At 36.9% G+C, this 18164-nt stretch overlaps 1 protein-coding gene across 1 annotated transcript in view; it reads left to right on the top strand.

Annotated features, from left to right (window-relative positions):
- Positions 1–18164, top strand: part of CSMD2 (CUB and Sushi multiple domains 2) — a 988708-nt gene that overhangs the window by 483772 nt on the left and 486772 nt on the right.

The following is an 18164-nucleotide window of genomic DNA, read 5'->3' as shown; positions in this document are numbered from 1 at the left end:
ATTACTCAAAAGAACATCACAAATAGGGAATAAGGAATAAACCTATTTATTCCAGCAGAAAGCAAATAGACATTGGAATTCTATAGTTAAGAATATATGAAGAAATACATAAGTATGAATGAGTTCTTTAGATGGGAACATGCTTATGTCTCACTCAACCAAGAGAGATGCCCTAGTCTGATCCAATGGGGAAATTTCCTCTTGTTTCTAGGAGATAAGTTAGAAATCAGAGACATGAGGAAAACACAGACTCTCCTAGATAGCTGCTAAAGAATTTTTCTTTCTCTTCCCCAAAGTCAGTCCTAGAGTATAAAACCACAAGTATATCTTTCTCAAAACAGGAGTAAAGAATGTCTTTCTTCTCCAAAGTTTTCACAACATTTCCACCCCTCAGGCAGTCACACAGGGATATATCCCTATTCTTTCTACTAATAAGAAGATTCTTATGCAAAGTGCTCCCAGGTTGAAACCTAGGTTACATGCATAAAGCATTTTGTCTGTACTGAGCCCTTTCACTAGCATAATTTCCTCTGATCCCCACAGCCAACTGTGGGATAAGCAGTACAAGTACTATTTGCATTTTACAGAAAAGAAAACTAAACCTCAGAGTTCAAAAGCTACTTTTTTCTAAGCACAGGCTAATAAATATTGAGGCTAGAATTCAGACTCAAGTCTTTTATTATCATAGAGAGGAAGGACAGTTGAGCTTTATAGGTAGGAAAGCAGTAGCTACTGCCAGTAATACAACTGGCAGCATCAGCTTCTTGTCCACTCTGTACTTGTGTAGCATCAACATATAAAACACAAACAGAAGCAGAGGCTCTGGGTTGGTTTTATCAGCTGGTCTCTTGTAATTCAGAGACAAAGATGGTCATCTTAGAAGAAGGGAAGAAAAGCAAGCGAAATAAAACAGCTTTATTCCAGAGGCTGTTATGTGTTCTCTTAGGCTGTATAAGTCTCTCAAAAACAGAGAACAACACCTAAAGTAAAGTTTCTTAACCTATTTTTATGTCATGGACATCTTTGTTGGTCTGATGAAACCTATGGGTTTTCCTCAGAATAATGCTTTTAGATACGTAAAATAAAAAGATATGATTACAAAGGAAACCAGAGAAGGGGGATTGGAAGAGAAGGAGAAAGAAAAGGAGAAGAGGAAGAAGGATGAAAAAAGGAGAAGAGGAAGAAGGAGGAGAAGAGGAGGAGAAGAGGAGGAGAAGAGGAAGAAGGATAAGAAAGAAAGGGAAGAGGAAGGAAGAGAAGGAGGAAAAGGTGTTATTACAGACTAGATTAAGAACCCCTTACCTAATGGGCAAATACTAATTACTCTCTTTTCCCTCCAAAGTCTGTGCAGCTACATCCTTGACAAGATCTGAACACTGACATGATCTGTTTCAAAGCCTCTGAGATCTTTGCAGTTAGGGGCTCTGAGGTATTTACAACTTTTAACTCCAAGTCAGTGACCTTTCTAAGGTGATTTTCTAAGACTTGAGGCAATAGGATTAACTGAAAACTGACCTTAGAGTTAAAACTGTTTTCCTCCAATCTCTGCCTCTGATATATAGTGATTGTGTCACTTTGGGCAAATAACTATGTCTCAAACAATTCTGCAAGATTAAAAATTGTTGATCAAGTTAGGGCTTGAATTGCTAGAGGGAGTTTCTGTATTCCAATGAAATCTCATGGTCCAGTCTCAGTTTCTCTCTCTCAGTCCCATAAGCCTTTGCATAGAACAAAAGGGAAAGCACTACCTAAATGCAGAAAGGTCTGTGCTAGAAGAAAGACCAGAACCTGCTCCCACGTGTAGCTCACATGCTCCCCCACATGGTCCATTGTCCAGAAGCCTTCTCTCCGAACCTTGTCTCTCCCACATTTACTCAGCTCCTCCCACTGTTCCTTGTGGTGTTAGGATGAGAATTCGATTAAAACATTAAAGTACATCGTAGAACAGATTCTGCGTTTGAAATGGAAATATCTCACAACATAGAAAGTCATTGCCTTGAAAGAAAAAGCAAATTCTGCCCATCTGTTTTTAATTCCCTTATCTGTCAACTGGTAGGAATATTGGGGACTTCCTAAAATGTTCAGCACTTAACCAGGCACAAAAATCCCACCAAAATTGTGCGCTTCACATTCTCCTTTTAAACTAAGTGAGTATGTTTTTAGTATGCTCTCTTAGAAGTAGATCCCTTTGGGAAGGCATGACTAAATACCACATTTGAGCAGGATTTTTCACATAATCATAAAAATTTTATAGCAGGCTCTTCTCTTTATGTATTCTGGTGAATGCCAGAAGTCAAAATCTCCAAGCTAGAAATGGGAAATATTTCATATATGAGACTATATATATGCATATATGTACACATATTTATATACATGTATATGTATGTATAACAGATGCTTAAAATCCAGATCCTGGATAGAACTATCAGACAACTGGGACTGGTGGGAATGTACTGGACTATGGGTAAAGATACTGAATCTATATCCCAATTCTCCAGTGCCCTGCTTTGTGAATTCAGGCAAGTAACCAGGTCCCTCTAGTCCTCAGTTGGCCTCTAGTCTCGAGTTATCCCAGGAAAGCAATGCATTCCTTTTGACATCTCACAGATATTATGACCATAGGGAAAAATCAGTGAAATGTATATATCTACATACATTATTTCAGATTCAAAAGAGAAGAGAAAATAACAGCTAAAGACCTGTAATTGTCTGCCACCAGCACTAACACAGCTGCCTCTCATTTGTGATAATCAGGAGGAGATTCTGTGCTGTACTGTAGTAGTTAATCCAGCAGGTTTGGGAGGCAAAACTAGAATGGTAGTAATGTGAGAATATTCTACCAATCACAATGGGGAGAGCAGGCTATCAGGATAGTAATGTAAGTGTGTTCTACCAAGTATAATGGGGAGGCAGGACTAGCAGAATAATAATATAAGTGCGTTTATTCTAAAAAGTACAATAGGGAGGTGGAATTGACAGGGTAGTAATGTAGGAGACTTCCATCATCCATAGGGAGGGTGATGGAACATGATCCATGGTTTAGAGGACAATAGATTCCTCCTCAGCCATTTGAGCAAAGAAAATTACTTCATGACCTTGCTTTTTAAATCCCAGATTCAAGATCTTATTTTATTAGCCCTCAATCTTCTGGTAGTCATGGCCATAGGATTATAGGGTAATGTGTTCAAAATATTGAACAATAAATCAGCAAACAATATTCCTCATTTGATCACACCAGACAGAAGGAGAAGTTTCACTCAGAATCAGAAGTGGCTTAGTTCAATATTGGCCTCATGTAGCCTCCCTGATGAATGTTTAACCCATTTCACAGTAATGCTGAAATATTCTTTTCCAGTGGTTTTGTGCATTTATTAAATATTTATCATGTATCAGGAATTTTGCTAAATGCTGGAACAATTAAGAAAGCCCCCAAGGAGCTCACATTCTAGTGGGAGAGAAACATTAAAACAATTATGTACAACCAAGATGTATACAAGACAATTTGGAAATGATCTTAGAATGAAAGACTGGGAAAAACTTCTTGCAGAAGATATGATTTTACCTGAGACTTGGAGGAATCCAGGGAATCCAGGAGGTAGAGATGAAGAGCATATTCTAGGTATAGAGGACAATGAGCATAAAGTATACCTCATAATTTTTAGGTGCTGCTCCATAACCCTGTTTTTCACATTAAAAAAAATCATCTGATTCCTTACAGTTCTGATCTGAATCTTAAATTTTGATCTCCATATTAATTTCTGTCCTCTGGATAGAGTTTACTGATCTGACATACTTTGAACCTGTTGCTGTAATACTTTGACAAGCCCTTTTTTTCTGGTCTAGTGACAATTATTTTGCTAGCCTGGTACCTAGCTGTTGCTAACCTTTCATATAATTGTTCCCATTGCTTGGACATTCAGCAATTTTCATCGTTTCCCAGGAAAAAATGTACATAAATTATACCCAGGCTTCATTTATCTTATGAGTCTCAAGCATCCATCTGTCCAAATATTAGCATGTTTTGGGGGCTCTGTTGCTCCTTTCCTGGCCTGAAGGATGACTGCTTGCTCAGAACCACAGGGTCTTCTTCACCTCATGCCCTTTAGTCTAAGAGCCAGTGGGATAGTATTAAGAGTAACATAAAATATAATTACAGAATCCTAGAGCTAGAAAGAAATCTTAGAAATTTCAAGATCTAATTCCACTGACACAGTGCTACAATCTACTCTTCACAACATGAATGAATGAGCAAATCATTGAAAAAAAAATCCAACTTAATATCAAACAATTAACAAACATTTATTAAGCACCTATTATATTCCAGTTCCTGTGTTAGGATTCTGAATTATCTGTACAACCAACGAAGCAGTTCTTATTCACAAAGCACTTAGTGTGTGCCAAGCTCTGTGCTAAGGTCTGGAACTTTAAATAGAAAAATAAAATAGATCTTGCTCTTAAGGAACTCACACTCTAATAGAAGAATTATAATACATGTAGGAGACTTCAATTCTATAATGGTTGGAAAGATATGAAAGTCTTAAGGTGCAGCTACAGGACCAATAGCAAGGTCTTTGGAAACATTGTGCTATCTACACATGGGAGTAGTCTATTGACATTGGAAAGGAAAGAATAAGTCTAAGTTTCAAACTTAGAGGCAGGAGAAATCTGACATTGAATCCTACCTCTGATACTATATAATTGAGTAATGGAGCAAATCATCTTATATTTCTGAGCATATCTGTGAAACTGTATGATCAGATGGACTGGATAATCAGTCCTTACAAAGATCATCCAATCCTTGTTTTGCCTTTAGTATTTTCACAAAATAATAAAATCTTCCCAAATGAAAGGGACCTTGGAGTTCTGATAGTCCAAGTGCTACCCAAAGTAGGAATTCCATTTACTCTGTTCCCACCAAATGGTCCAGGTTCTTCTTGAAGATTTCTGGAGGTGGGAAATTCATTACTTGGGCTTTACACTTTCAAACAGTATTATTAGAAATTCACTCTACTCTTTTTTATTGTTGCTCTTTGTCCCTGCTTCCCTCATTTTTGCATGTCCCTTTTTATTTAGTTAATTTATTTTAAAAAATAATTTCAGTATAAAAGTAATAGCATTCTCAACAACTACAAATAGAATATATAGTTGAACTCCAAGTAAAGCTATAAAATTAGAATGGTTTACATTTTAATTTTAAAATATACTAATAACAATATAAATTTTAACAACAACAATTTATTTGTTCGGGTTTTCCTTCGAGTATCTTTTGCATATGAGGATTAGTTGCTCTTAGTGGTGGAGTTTTTTTTTTTTTTTTTTTTTTTTTTTTAATATAGCCCCAGTCAATCTCATATTGTTTTTCTAATTCTATTGACTTTGGTTTATATAACTTCATAAAAGTCTTTTTTCAATTCTAGTTCTATTTTTAATTTTTCAAAGCTTTTGCCTTTGGTGGAACAGTATCATGCCATCACAAATGCTGAAATTTATTCAGTCAGTTCCCCAATTGTTGAACAGATAGGCAATTTTAAGGTTTTTTTTTTTTCAGTATGGCAAATAAAGCATCTAGGAATATTTTCCTATAAATAGGTCTTTTTTGAGTAATATTTATGAGATTTAACACTACTTCTTGAATTACTAAATTAAAGTGTTAACTGGCCTTGTAACTCTCTTATAAATATTGGGTACACCAGTAGTACCTTGGCATCTCCAGGTCCCCATAGACTTTATTTTCCTTTTTTTTTCTTTTTTTTTTTTTTGAGGCTGGGGTTAAGTGACTTGCCCAGGGTCACACAGCTAGGAAGTGTTAAGTGTCTGAGACCAGATTTGAACTCGGGTCCTCCTGAATTCAAGGCTGGTGCTCTATCCACTGCGCCCCCTAGCTGCCCCCCCTCTCATAGACTTTCCAACACTGACTCTCTTTGATAGCCTTAGCAATTTCAGTGACCTTGTAATGGAAAATGCCATCCACATCCACATCAAGGCATAGTATTTTCACCATTTTTTTGTTGTTTGCTTATTTCTTGTTTCTTATTTTTTCCTTTTCCTCTGATTTTTCTTGCACAGCATGAAGAATTAGGAAATATGTGGAGGAGAATTACACATGTTTAATCTATTTTAGATTGCTTGCTTGCTCTCTTGGGGTGGGGAAGAGGGATGGAGAAAAATTTGGAATACAATATATATACGTACATACGTGTGTGTATGTGTGTGTGTGTGTGTGGGTGTGGATGTGGGTGTGTATCTTTAGAAAAGAGTTCCCTGAGCAGCCACATGGGTTAATTTTGTTCTAGCAGTCACATTCTCTCCCCCGCCCTCCACCTCCCCAATCAGGGTTCCATAAGATTGTACTCACAAAATTTGTTTTTATAATTTCACAGTATCATAAAACTTTAGAATGGTAAAAGACTTCAACAGCCTTGTAATCTCACAGGGTCTTTAAAAGGAGACCCCCAATATAACATACTAGACTGGGTATCTCCTAATGTAGGCTATTCTGCTTTTGTACAGTTCTAATTGTTAGAAAGTTTTTCTGACTTCAACTTTAAATTTGCCTTAAAAAACAAAACAAAACAAAACAAAACCCTGATACCTTTTGCTGCTGATTCTTCTTTTAAAGGTCAAAAAGAACAAGCCTAATTCCTCTTCCATACACTATTTGAAACCTACTCTCTTATCTCTCCTGAATCTTCTCTTTAAGGAGAGACATACTACTTTTGTTCCAGTTTTTGAAAGAATCTCTTACACACTTGAACTGTTTTTCCTTTTATAGTCTTCAGTCATAGAATCACACATTGCCCAGTATGTCCTTTCTAATCTATCATTAATTAAAAAATGACATGTAGTCTTTTTCTGCCAAAGTTCCCTACAAAACACATTCATTAGATAAATTTTCCTTATTTAAATTAAGATTGAGTAGTTATTTGCCATTTTATTTCCACAATCTTCTGAGAGATGAAATTGTCATAAAAACTATCAAATGCTTTACTTTTAGGGAAATGAGATATATAAGGATATTCTGGAGAGTTTAACTTGCTTATAACTGATACATCCTGCCTTTATGATAGCTTTGTGATCTGATGCAAGAACTCATTGATCATTTTTCATCTGCCCTAGTATTCTATAGCAAAGTTTCTTAAATTGTGGATTGTGACCCCCATATGAGGTCATGTAAATGAAAGTGGGAATCACAAAACATTTGGTAACAGTAAAAAATGTCGGGTATTCCAAGATTTGAATTCTTTATATAAAGAATAAATAATTTAAAATAATCATATCCATCTCATTAGTATGCAAATTTGCTTTCACTTTTAATAAATGATAAAATTATATGTATCCCAAAGCACTGTTTAAAAAACATTTCTCAATGCTTAAACATTTGATTTGCATGCCTATTTCATTTATCTATATGTCCAGAGTCATGTAAAAATATCTTGGGCAAAAAGGGATTATGAATGGAAAAATTTAAGAAGCCCTATAGACTGTAGTATACTTCTTCCATGATGTCACATCTATTTATTTCACCTATGCCCAAATATTCCATCCCATTGCTCAGTCTTTGTTTCTAAGTCATTGTGTATCTAATGACTTTTTTTTTTAAAACTGGTTAATGCAATCACGTATATGCTACAGGAAATATCATGTGTTCCTGTTATATTCTATATACTAAGCCTAAATGAAAGAGCAGAAGAGATCTTAATAGACTTTTATTGATTGAGGAAAGAAAAAAAAGTTCATCGGTGTGAGATCTAATTTGAGCTACTTTCTTCCCAATTTCACTGTATTATGGCAGTCAGCAAGGATTAAAGCTTAAAATGATTTATTGGTGGCAATCCCAATAAACCTATTAAAAGCTGTTGTCACTCCACAAATAAAGTCAGAGTGCTCCTATGTAGCACCCCCTCTGTGCCCTTCATTGTGGCTAATTGGTGTAAGGCTACTTGCCGACTTGCAAATAGGAGGAGAATGGGTCAATTGACATAACTTACAATTACATAATGAAGGAATATGGTGGTCTTCATCTAGAGGTGCAGTGTGTTGTGGAAAGAGCAATTGATTGAAAGTCAGAAAACTTGCCACCAGTGACCATGACCTTACAGGAAAAGGAAAAGAGACACAAGCACGATTGTCTTAAGTGACTGTAATCATGGTGATCAGAGGAGTCCTCTCCTCCCCTTTATTTGCTAGATTGAGGTAACTCCCATAGAGCAGGATATATGTGCTGTGGCTCCTTGGATATTAATACAGGCTCCGACTTAATACTAAATGACTTGTGCTTTGGATGAGAAAACAATCCCTTACTGACTGGTGAAAAGCAGGGCGAGGAGGGGGGAAGAGATATGTAAAAGATGATTAGGATGTGAGCCAGCCACCGTGGGTGATAAGAGGTATAAAAAAGTACAGCCTCCCTGTGTGTGTGTGTGTGTGTGTGTGTGTGTGTGTGTGTGTGTGTGTGTGTTTTGTTTGGGATTCAGGCAGTTTTTCTCTTGGATTACTAGTGGATTTGGGGGAAGGGGAAGGGAAGTAAACATTTTTTTAAAAAGAGAGAGAGAGGCAGTACTTTTCTATAGCTTTTGTAGCCTGCTGAGCAGGCAGCTCTTCCTGGCTCACTTGACAGTCATCGTTGCCACAGACCCCAATCACAGGGACCAATAAGGGATTGCTTCATCATGTGGAAGCACAAGTCTTTCAGTGCTAAGGCAGAACAAACGTGTGCATTCTCATGGAGCCAGAGTATACATGCTTAGCTCCATGGGAGGAGGTAGGGATGTCCCAATCCAGAAATGGGGATAAGGGATCCTCTCCTTGTCACAGTAACTACTGATTGTAGCTATAGTTACTGTAACATTTTTCTACTGAATAATTTATAAACTGCCAGGAGATACTTAATCATATATTAAAGAAGGAGGCATCCACATTCTAGTCCCCTGCACTGCCACCTGGTGGTACATGCTTCTGCATATCTGAGAAAATGGGCTGCACTTGGTGCAGTTCCCAGAAGTTGACTCCTCTCAAGCAATAGCATGAACCACTGATATTGGGGAGCTATATATGATTTTATGCTGAGGCAAAAGGAGCTGGAGCCTTTAACAAATGCACAGTCTGATAAGGCTAACCAAAGGGGGTGGTAGAATTCCTCTGGAATCAGAAGCTATATTTAGAAACATTCATCAATCATTTGAACTATTCTTGTCTATTCCTTAGTTGAAGGGACCTGATCTAATCCACCTTTAACGGCAGCTAAAACATTCCAACTCATTGATGCTGGGGATTCTACCATCATAGTTTCATTTCTTTAGTTTTCATATTCTCAGTCATTAATGTTATTAGTTTTTAATATTCTCAGTGTGAATGAATACATCAGATTCCTTCTTGAGAACAGTTTATATTAGTGTTAGATTTGTTATGGGTCACAGACTTGCATTAGAGCAAGAAAAAACCTTATTCTTGGTCACAAAATTTAACTCCTTCATTTTGCACGCAAAGCAGCTGACACCTGAATAGGGAAAAAGCTTGGCCAACTTATGACAACAAATACATAGCCAAGATGAGAATCTAGAGCCAAACTCCAAATTCAATGTTCATTCCACAACATTATGGTGTCCCTATGGCAGCATGAAAAACAAGCATGGAGACTCTTTAAAATGAAATTGGGGGTGACAAAGTGATGAGAGAAAGAGAAATCTGGGGAACTAAAGAAAAGTTCATCTGACCTCATAGTGGCAAGCTAGTCCTGCCTGAGCTGGAAATTAGGTTCCCTCTATGTTAGAAGACTCATCTCTGTGGGATATATAATGTGTCTGGCATCCCTTAATTGCTGCATCCCTCTGTGGATTGTTGGGTAAGTTTACAATGAATCTGATTGAATTTCTAAATGTGTCTCTTCTTCAGGATTATCCCATAGCTAGGCAACAAGAGAGAGCTAGAGCTAGAGGAAACCTCAGAGGATACCTAGTGCAACCCCTTTATTTTACAGATGAGAAAATTGAGGTCCAAGAGATTATTTGTCCAAATTCATATGGACATCAGACTCTTAAACATAATTGTAGCTAATATGTATAGTATAATTTATATCTCATTTACATACTCTACCAAAGAAAACTATATAAGTAATAGAATAATCATGACGAATTGTCTATATATCTCGCTTTAAGATTTGCAAAGATTATTTCATTCTATCCTCATATCAATCCTAGGAAGTGGATGCTATTATTACCCCCATTTTACAGGTGAAAAAACAAAGACAAACAGAAGTTAAGTAACTTGAAACACTTAGTGTTTGAGACCAGATTTGAATTCAGGGCTTCATAATTCCAGACACAGTATCTTATCTGCTGCATCACTTTGCTGTTATTTTGAGGTATCCAGTTAAATCAGGCACACAAAATAAAATGGGACTGCATTGGCCCATATCCCATGTAGGTACTGAGTAGCTATGTGTAAGAATTTGAATGAATCTCAATCTTTTAAAAAATTTAAATCATGTTAATTCTTAGTGTTAATGTTTTTTCATTTCCACGGTAAAGACTATATGGTACAGCCCTGAAGACTGTTGCTAAATATATATATATTCTCTTGGCTTTTCTCTCTTTGGGAAACCCAATGATACCAATAAACCACACAAATTCCGCCCCCTCTTCCTCTGTTAGTCAGTGGTGGCTACACACTGAGTCCTTCTGTACAACCTGCTTCATTGAAATAGGGAGCTCTGGGACCAAATATTTATTTCAAACCATCTGAATGGTGATGCTGAGAAACGTGTTGGAAGGAAAAACTGATCAGTTGAAACTGCTCATCTAATTACCCTTTGCACACCTCCACACCTGCCGTTTTTTGATGGTGCTGTTGCTGTTGTCAGGCGGAAGGGGTGAGCAGATGGCTGCTTGGTGAGGTGACAATTACTCCCTTCCAAAGATACATCCATTCCTTTATTTGTCTGCAGCTTGGGAAAGGTGGAGGTTGACAGGTGCCTGCACCTTGGTGACTGGGGGAACGGTCATGTCGGCTTTGATGAAGGTGAACAGGGGTCCCTAGTGTAGTCCAGAGGAGCCCATGAGTTCTGGAAGATGCTTCCCAATTACCGGCTTCTCTCACATATCCAGGATTGTCTCGTCCTCTCAGAGAATAAATGTTTCTCTCCTGCCTGGACATTTGAGGTATATGCCAAACTGGCAGAACCTTGCAGCCATCTCTGCCTCTTAGCAAAGCCTAAGTGCAGGAGTGTTGTGCCTGGTCAAAGCCTGTGTGGCCAGGATATGTCTTGTTCCTTGCTTTCCGCTAATGACAGCAGCGACTTCCAGGACAGGATTTCACATGGGAATGTAGCCATGCAATATGATCTGGGAGAAGTTATTTAACCTCTCTACACCTTGCTTTCCTTTTGGAGGTGGTAAAAAGGACTAGTTTTCCAGTCTACCTCCCAGAACCAAATGAAATACATATAAAGATTCTTGAGTTCCTTAGAGAAAATACACTGAGTATAATACAAGATATTGCTGTTATTATAATATCTCCAAAGCATTTTGTACTCAGCATAGAGGGGTCGTGTAAATACAAGGAATTGCCATGATTATTATGAATCCTTTAAGCTATACAATCCCCAAGAGTCCCACAATTTTAATGCCTAAGGGATTTGCTGATGTAATTATTGGCAGATGAGCCTCAAAAGGTTCGATTTGCATAATACTGGCATGCCATTACACAGAGCAGCTGAGAATTTTCATATTAGATCTGGCTTATGGGACTGGATCCCTGAGAGCCCAGGAGAATCCACAGAACTCCTCTTTCATTTTGCTGCCCGACACAAGAGACTGAGTCCACCCAGTTTCTCAAGATAGAACTATCATATGAAAGTACTTTGCAACATTAAGGCATCATGTAAATGTGAATGTTTATTTTTTGTTGTTGTTCCAAGTCCAAATTCCTGTTCTTGACAGGACTTCTAAGTTAGCAAAAGTGAGTTTATTACTTGTGTGATCCTAGGCAACTTCCCTGAGCCTAGAATTCCTTATCTTTTTTTAAAGGGTTAAATGCCAAGGTGATCTCTAAAATCCTTCCAATTTTCTGTGATCCTAAGATATTTCTTCAATAACTTCAGTACCTGGCTTATAGTCTTCTCCATCGTCCCTGGTATTTTTGTATCCCACCAGTTCATCGGCCTTACCAAGTCACCCACAATGATAGCTTTTCAGTCCACCAGCATCCAGGAAGGTCCATTTCAAAAGTTTTGAGATTCCCTTTTCTCACCAGTCTTTCCTATTTCTACCTCTTCCCCTTCCCACATTCTCCCAAATCTGTTCTTTGCCCTGATCAGAATCTCAGATCCCACTTTGTTCTTCCCATTCTGGCTTCATTCCTCCATTCATAGATCAGATCCCACAGTGAACCATTTCAATAAAGCACCATCTTCTGGCCTTAAGTCCAGCCCAGATCTTTAGATCTTTATCATCTAAAGATCTGGACCCATTTTTCATCCTATTCATCTGTTGGTGACCCCCACTGGCCACCATCTCTGCTCCAACTTTTGAGCCACTGAATGTTGCTATTAAAAAATCATATAATAGAGCTAATGGGTCCACTACAAATTCATGCTGTCCAACTTCTAGACCTATACTCGTTGCACAAACATCTTTTTTACTCATTTTGATTCTATTCCTGTTTTATTGAGAAGATTGAAGTCATTTGTGAGGTACTCTTTCCTCTCCCCTACTCTACACCTTAAAGCCTCTTTAGATCTTTATCAGTCCTCCTCTTTCTATTCTCAGAAGATGAAGTGAACTTTCCTTTCTATCCTCAATCCTTTTTCTCTCTCAACTTCCAGAGCGTGGTCAAAATCTACCTCAATCATCTTCCCTCCTTTATCTTCAGAACATGGTCACAGTCCATCTATCAGTCATTTCCTTTTGTTTTCATCAATTTCTTCCTTTCTTTTTTTGGTTCCTTTCCCTCTGCCTACAAACTTTCTCAGGTCTCCTCTATAGTACTATAATACTTACACTCCTACTAACAAAATATAGGTGGTCCCTTACACTCTTGGATTCTCTTTTTTTTTTTCTTTCTCCATGCTTTGTCTCTTGATCTTATCTATTTCAAACTTTTTAGCCATGAACATTGTTGACTTCCACATCTATACCTTCAGCTCCATCTCTTCCTCCAGAACATTTTGTACTACCAGCTCAACATTTTTACCTGCATGTTCTGATTCCTCAGACTTCTAATAGATCTTAAACCAAACTTATGATTTTCCTCCCAAAATATGTATTTACTCCAAAGATTCTATTTTTGTTAATAGATCATCATATGAGATTTCAGTCATCGGAGCTGGTAACTTTTATAATCATGTTTGACTTTTCCCTTTGGCTCATCAGCTACACATAATCAATTGCAAGGTCCTGTTGGTTATACCTCCATATCTCTTGCATTAGTAACTTTACTTTCCAAGGATGACACAGGTAACACCCTCACCTTTTCCTAGACAATTGCAATGCATCTTCTAAGTTATTTCCTTGCTTCTAGTCTTTTTTTCTCTCAAATTTATCCCTTATATAGTTGTCAAAATAGTGCACAGATGTGACCATGATTCCTTTGCTCACAAATCTTGGGTCCCCCTATTGTCTTGAGACATAAATCCTAGATAATACAATACCAACTCTTCCCTATGGTCCATAAATGTCAGTTTCTACTCTTAATTTGCCTGAATTATTTCAGCCCCCTATACATGAAATTCCAGCCAAACTTACACAATTCTATTCTTTAATCTCTTTTGCTGTTTCTCATTCTGTGAATTTGTGGATTCCATTGCAAAATGCCTAGATCTAAAATATACTCTATGACTCTTCCTTCTGAATTTCTTCTCTTTCTTTAAGGCCCATTTCAGGTGCCATCGTCACCATGAAAGCACCCTGATCTCAGCTGAAGGTGATTTCTTAATCATCCTCAATTTTTTTTAGAACATATTTTATCTGTATCTGTTTTGTTCTACTCATTTTATCACTTGTCATACTTATTTTTGCATAACACTTAGATTGTGAGCAGCTTGATAGAGAATCATTTTCCATCCAAAGTCCACTTTGAACACAGTTTCTGGCACATAGTACTTGACAAATTACAAATATTTGAGGAATAAAATGTTATCTACTTCCCTAGCAGGTTTAGAATGTAAAATGCCAACTTGCCTTGGACTGTTTACTTAGTAATGAATCTTTAATAATGTGAATAATGGTTTCTCACCTTATTCTACCTCATATCCTCTGCATTGCATTCAAACTAGACTACATATTATTCCTCACTGTCTCTCATGCTTGGTTTGCTTTCCTTTCTCTTTTTTACCTATTGGAATCCAAACTCCTTTGGAGACATTTCCTGATTCCTCTTTTTAGTGGTTCTGCCTCCCTACCCCACCAAAAAAGGAAGATTACTTTGTATTTATTTTCTATTTGTTTAGGATTGCTTATCAGTTTCTTATTGTTTCTTCCAAGTGGTAAAATGTAAGCTCCTTGACATCAGGGATAGCAATTTTGCTTTTATCCAAGGATATAATATCCCCAGAAACTTTCAGGTACCTGTCACTTAGTCGTTAAATAAATGCTTATAAATTTAATTGAATTGATGTTCCTCTTAATGCTTGCTCAGGAAGGAATCTGAGAAAATGGAACAGAAAATGACCCCATTTTGACCAAATTTGTCTACTATAGCCTTGTACAATCCATCTTGCCAAAGATGATTTGAGTCTCCGTGTTAGGGAATTTTTTTTGCTTCTTTTTGGACCAGTTATATATAATTTTTTAATCTTCCCAGGGTTGAATTTTCTTCCCTGCTTTAGTACTTACTATAATATGTTGAAATACCAATAAGGCTAATAATTTGCTCTATTTGATAAATCGACCACAGGGACCTCAATCTATTCTGTGTCGTGCCAGGAATGTTTTGACCTTCACAAAGAAGATGAGTGCTCTCGGAACCATACCCTGGGAAGCCAACTCACATTCATCAACAATCAGAAAGTCTAGGCCCTGTGAGTTTCAGAGCATTAAATCACCATATGAGACATTAGATTCATGTGACAGGGATCTTGAGCATCGATGGCTTTGCAGAGCTAGCTGGGTCTTGCTTGATTATGAAAGAGAATAGCCAAGATGTGGGGGATGGGGAGAAATAAAAAGCAGAGGATGACATGGAAAGACAGGAGGAAGTAAGGAAAGGAATATTACCTTGAAACTGTGTAGATGTAATATAATTCAGTGCAGTACAAAGCACCTATTATGTGTCAGACACTAGGTTATAAAGATAAGACAGTCTCTACTCTGAAAGCACTGTGGAACATGTAATAGATAAATGCAAATATATATATACAACATAAATGCCAAACCATTTCAGAAAGCTGGTGGAGAAACCTGTGATAGATTATAATAGATAAATAAATGCAAATATATATACAACATAAATGCCAAACCATTTCAAGAAGCTGGTAGAGAGACCTGTGATAGATTATGTCATTTGTTTCTAAAATTTCATTCTGGACCTACCATAGAAAGAACTAATATTGCTTAATGGATTGCCAGACCTCAATTGGGATGATTTAATTTAAATTAAGATAGTAACTACTCCATTCTCACCCCACACTTACATAGTACCCTGTGTACATGGCGGTTGCTACTCTAGACCAGGACAGATGCTGCCCATAGGAGATCCCCATTTACTTGATCTCATTAATTCCACTCAGCACCACCCCACCTGTCAGATTCTATCCAAATATTCCTGAATACATGCCATTTGTAAGCAAGGAAAAATGATGAACTGGTAGAGATTTATAAAGATATCTCATCCAGCAGTAAAGCACCTAAGCCATGTCTTATCTGGGAGGCTGACATTCTCTAGGATCTCTGGGGAAGGAAATTTGACCTCCTCTTTTTTCTCTCATTTCTGGATCTTCTAGTCATGAGTCATGACATGCTTCCTTTTTTCATCATTGTAAGGGCATCTGCTTTTATTTGGTATATATGAAAGTAAAGTAGCTACCATCCTCTATTCAAAAAAATTCTCTTGTAGGAAACTGAGAGCCCTTATTAATAATGGGCAGATCACTTAACTTCTGTCTCAGTTTTCTCAAAGGTAAAATGGGAATAATAATACCTATTCCATAGGATTATGGGGAGGATCAAATGATCAATATTATTTAAACAAAATATTTTTAATATACTTAGCATAGTGTCTGGCACATGGTGGGTGCTTAATAAATGCTTATCCCCATTCCTCCCTTCCTTGAGGCTGTGTTATTTCTTGCATATTAATTAGTAGGGCTGAGAAGTATTTCCTGAATTGTTGAATTGAAGTATGTGCGATACAGTAAAGAGCAGAAAGATTATGTTGGAGAGCAAAAAGACCTGAGACTAGAGTAGAGAGCCAAAGAATATATTGACAGAGGACCTTGAATGCCAAGTTGAGGAATGAAGATTTGATCTGATAGGTGGCAGGTAGATTTATGGGAAGTAATAATGTTATATGGTGTTTTTTCACTAAAAAAGAACAAATGTTATTTCCCAATACTCTAAATTCTAGTCTTAGAATAATAATCCTGTCTCTTCTCTTTTTGCTCTATCCAACCTTTCCATAATATCAGCACATGTATATTATACTTATGCTCAGGAACAGTCCATTTTAGTAAATAAAGTAGCTTGGAACCAGGTAAAATTTGGGCCTAAATCCCATCTTTGACACTCATTAAGGGGTTTTTTAGTGAGGATCTGTGAGCCTATCTTGTTTTGATATTTTGATAGCTGTATTTTAATATAATTAGTTTTTTTTGTAATTCTATTGGCTTTATATATTTAGAAATATTGCTCTGAGAAGGGGTCCACAGGCTTCACTAGATTGCCAAAGGGGGATAGTACAGTAAAAAAGGGTTAAGAATTTTTATACAATTTTTATGACTATTTTTATCACTTAATCTATGTCTGAGTTTCCTAATAAATGAAATGTGTAGAATAATTCCTGTATTTAGCAGGTTTAATGTGAAGATCAACTGAGATAATGTATATAAAATACTTGGCAAACTTTGAAATTTATATAAATAGATCTTTGTCCTAAGATCCCTGAGAGTTGGGATTATTTTAGATATAGAAAAATAAGACATATATGTAGATAGATAGATGGTAGAGGAAGAAAAGGAAGGAGAGAGAGAAAAGACAGAGAGAGAGGACAGAGAGAGAGAGAGAGAGAGAGAGAGAGAGAGAGAGAGAGAGAGAGAGAGAGAGAGAGGAGAGAGAGAAAGAGAGAGAGAGAGAGAAAGAGAGAGAGAGAGAGAGAAGAGAAAGCAAAAGAGAGGAAGAGAGGGAGAGAGATTGAGAGATTGATAGACTTTTTCTTGTCAATTCCTGGTACAGTGACTGACACATTTAGTAAGACTTTTATTATGTTGGTTAGAATTCATAAGCCAGGAGAGAAAGATTAACAAACTCACTCTTTAGGGTCCTTTTTTTACATGTTGCATCTAATAACTTGTTAGCTTAAACTAAGATTTCCTATCTTTGAAGCATTTGGCTGTATTATTATTATTTTTTAATGAATTATTGAAGTGAAACAGGGTGATTTGCCTTGATTATAAATGCTGACTGTACCTGAATTTTTCTTGCTTATGGACTTTATATATTTACATCTCACTAGAGAAAATCAGGGCCCGTGGAGGCCTTCATTATATAACTAAAGAGGAGGGCTCTTGGACATATAAACTAATGACCCTTGGAAACATTTGTGTGTAGACCTTGTTCTTTTGTATCACCGGGACTTTGATATTTTGAAGGATTATTATCACAAGCTATTTTTTTTTATTTCTTATCTTATACATTTTTTTCTCTTTTCCATATTTCCTCACAAATTCTGGACCTGATATGCTAGTCCTAGCAAATGTACCACCCAGGCTGTCCATCTGGTTCCTATAAATTCTGTATGATCAGACCATCCGCTCTGTCAATTATACATGTTTTTAATAATATCTTAAGCATGACTATTCTTGCTCAAGTCATATTCAACAATAATTGTAGCCTTTTCACACTTAGCTATGTTTAATTTTCTTTACATTTAAAATTATCTGTAATTTTAATTCTTCCCAGGTTTATTGTTTTCTGATTCATAGCCATATAGAATCACTGTGTATGAATTTTGATATT

The sequence above is a fragment of the Sminthopsis crassicaudata genome, chromosome 3 (genome assembly GCF_048593235.1).
Source record: "Sminthopsis crassicaudata isolate SCR6 chromosome 3, ASM4859323v1, whole genome shotgun sequence".
NCBI lineage: Eukaryota > Metazoa > Chordata > Mammalia > Dasyuromorphia > Dasyuridae > Sminthopsis > Sminthopsis crassicaudata.
This window is presented reverse-complemented; position numbering and strand designations above follow the sequence as displayed.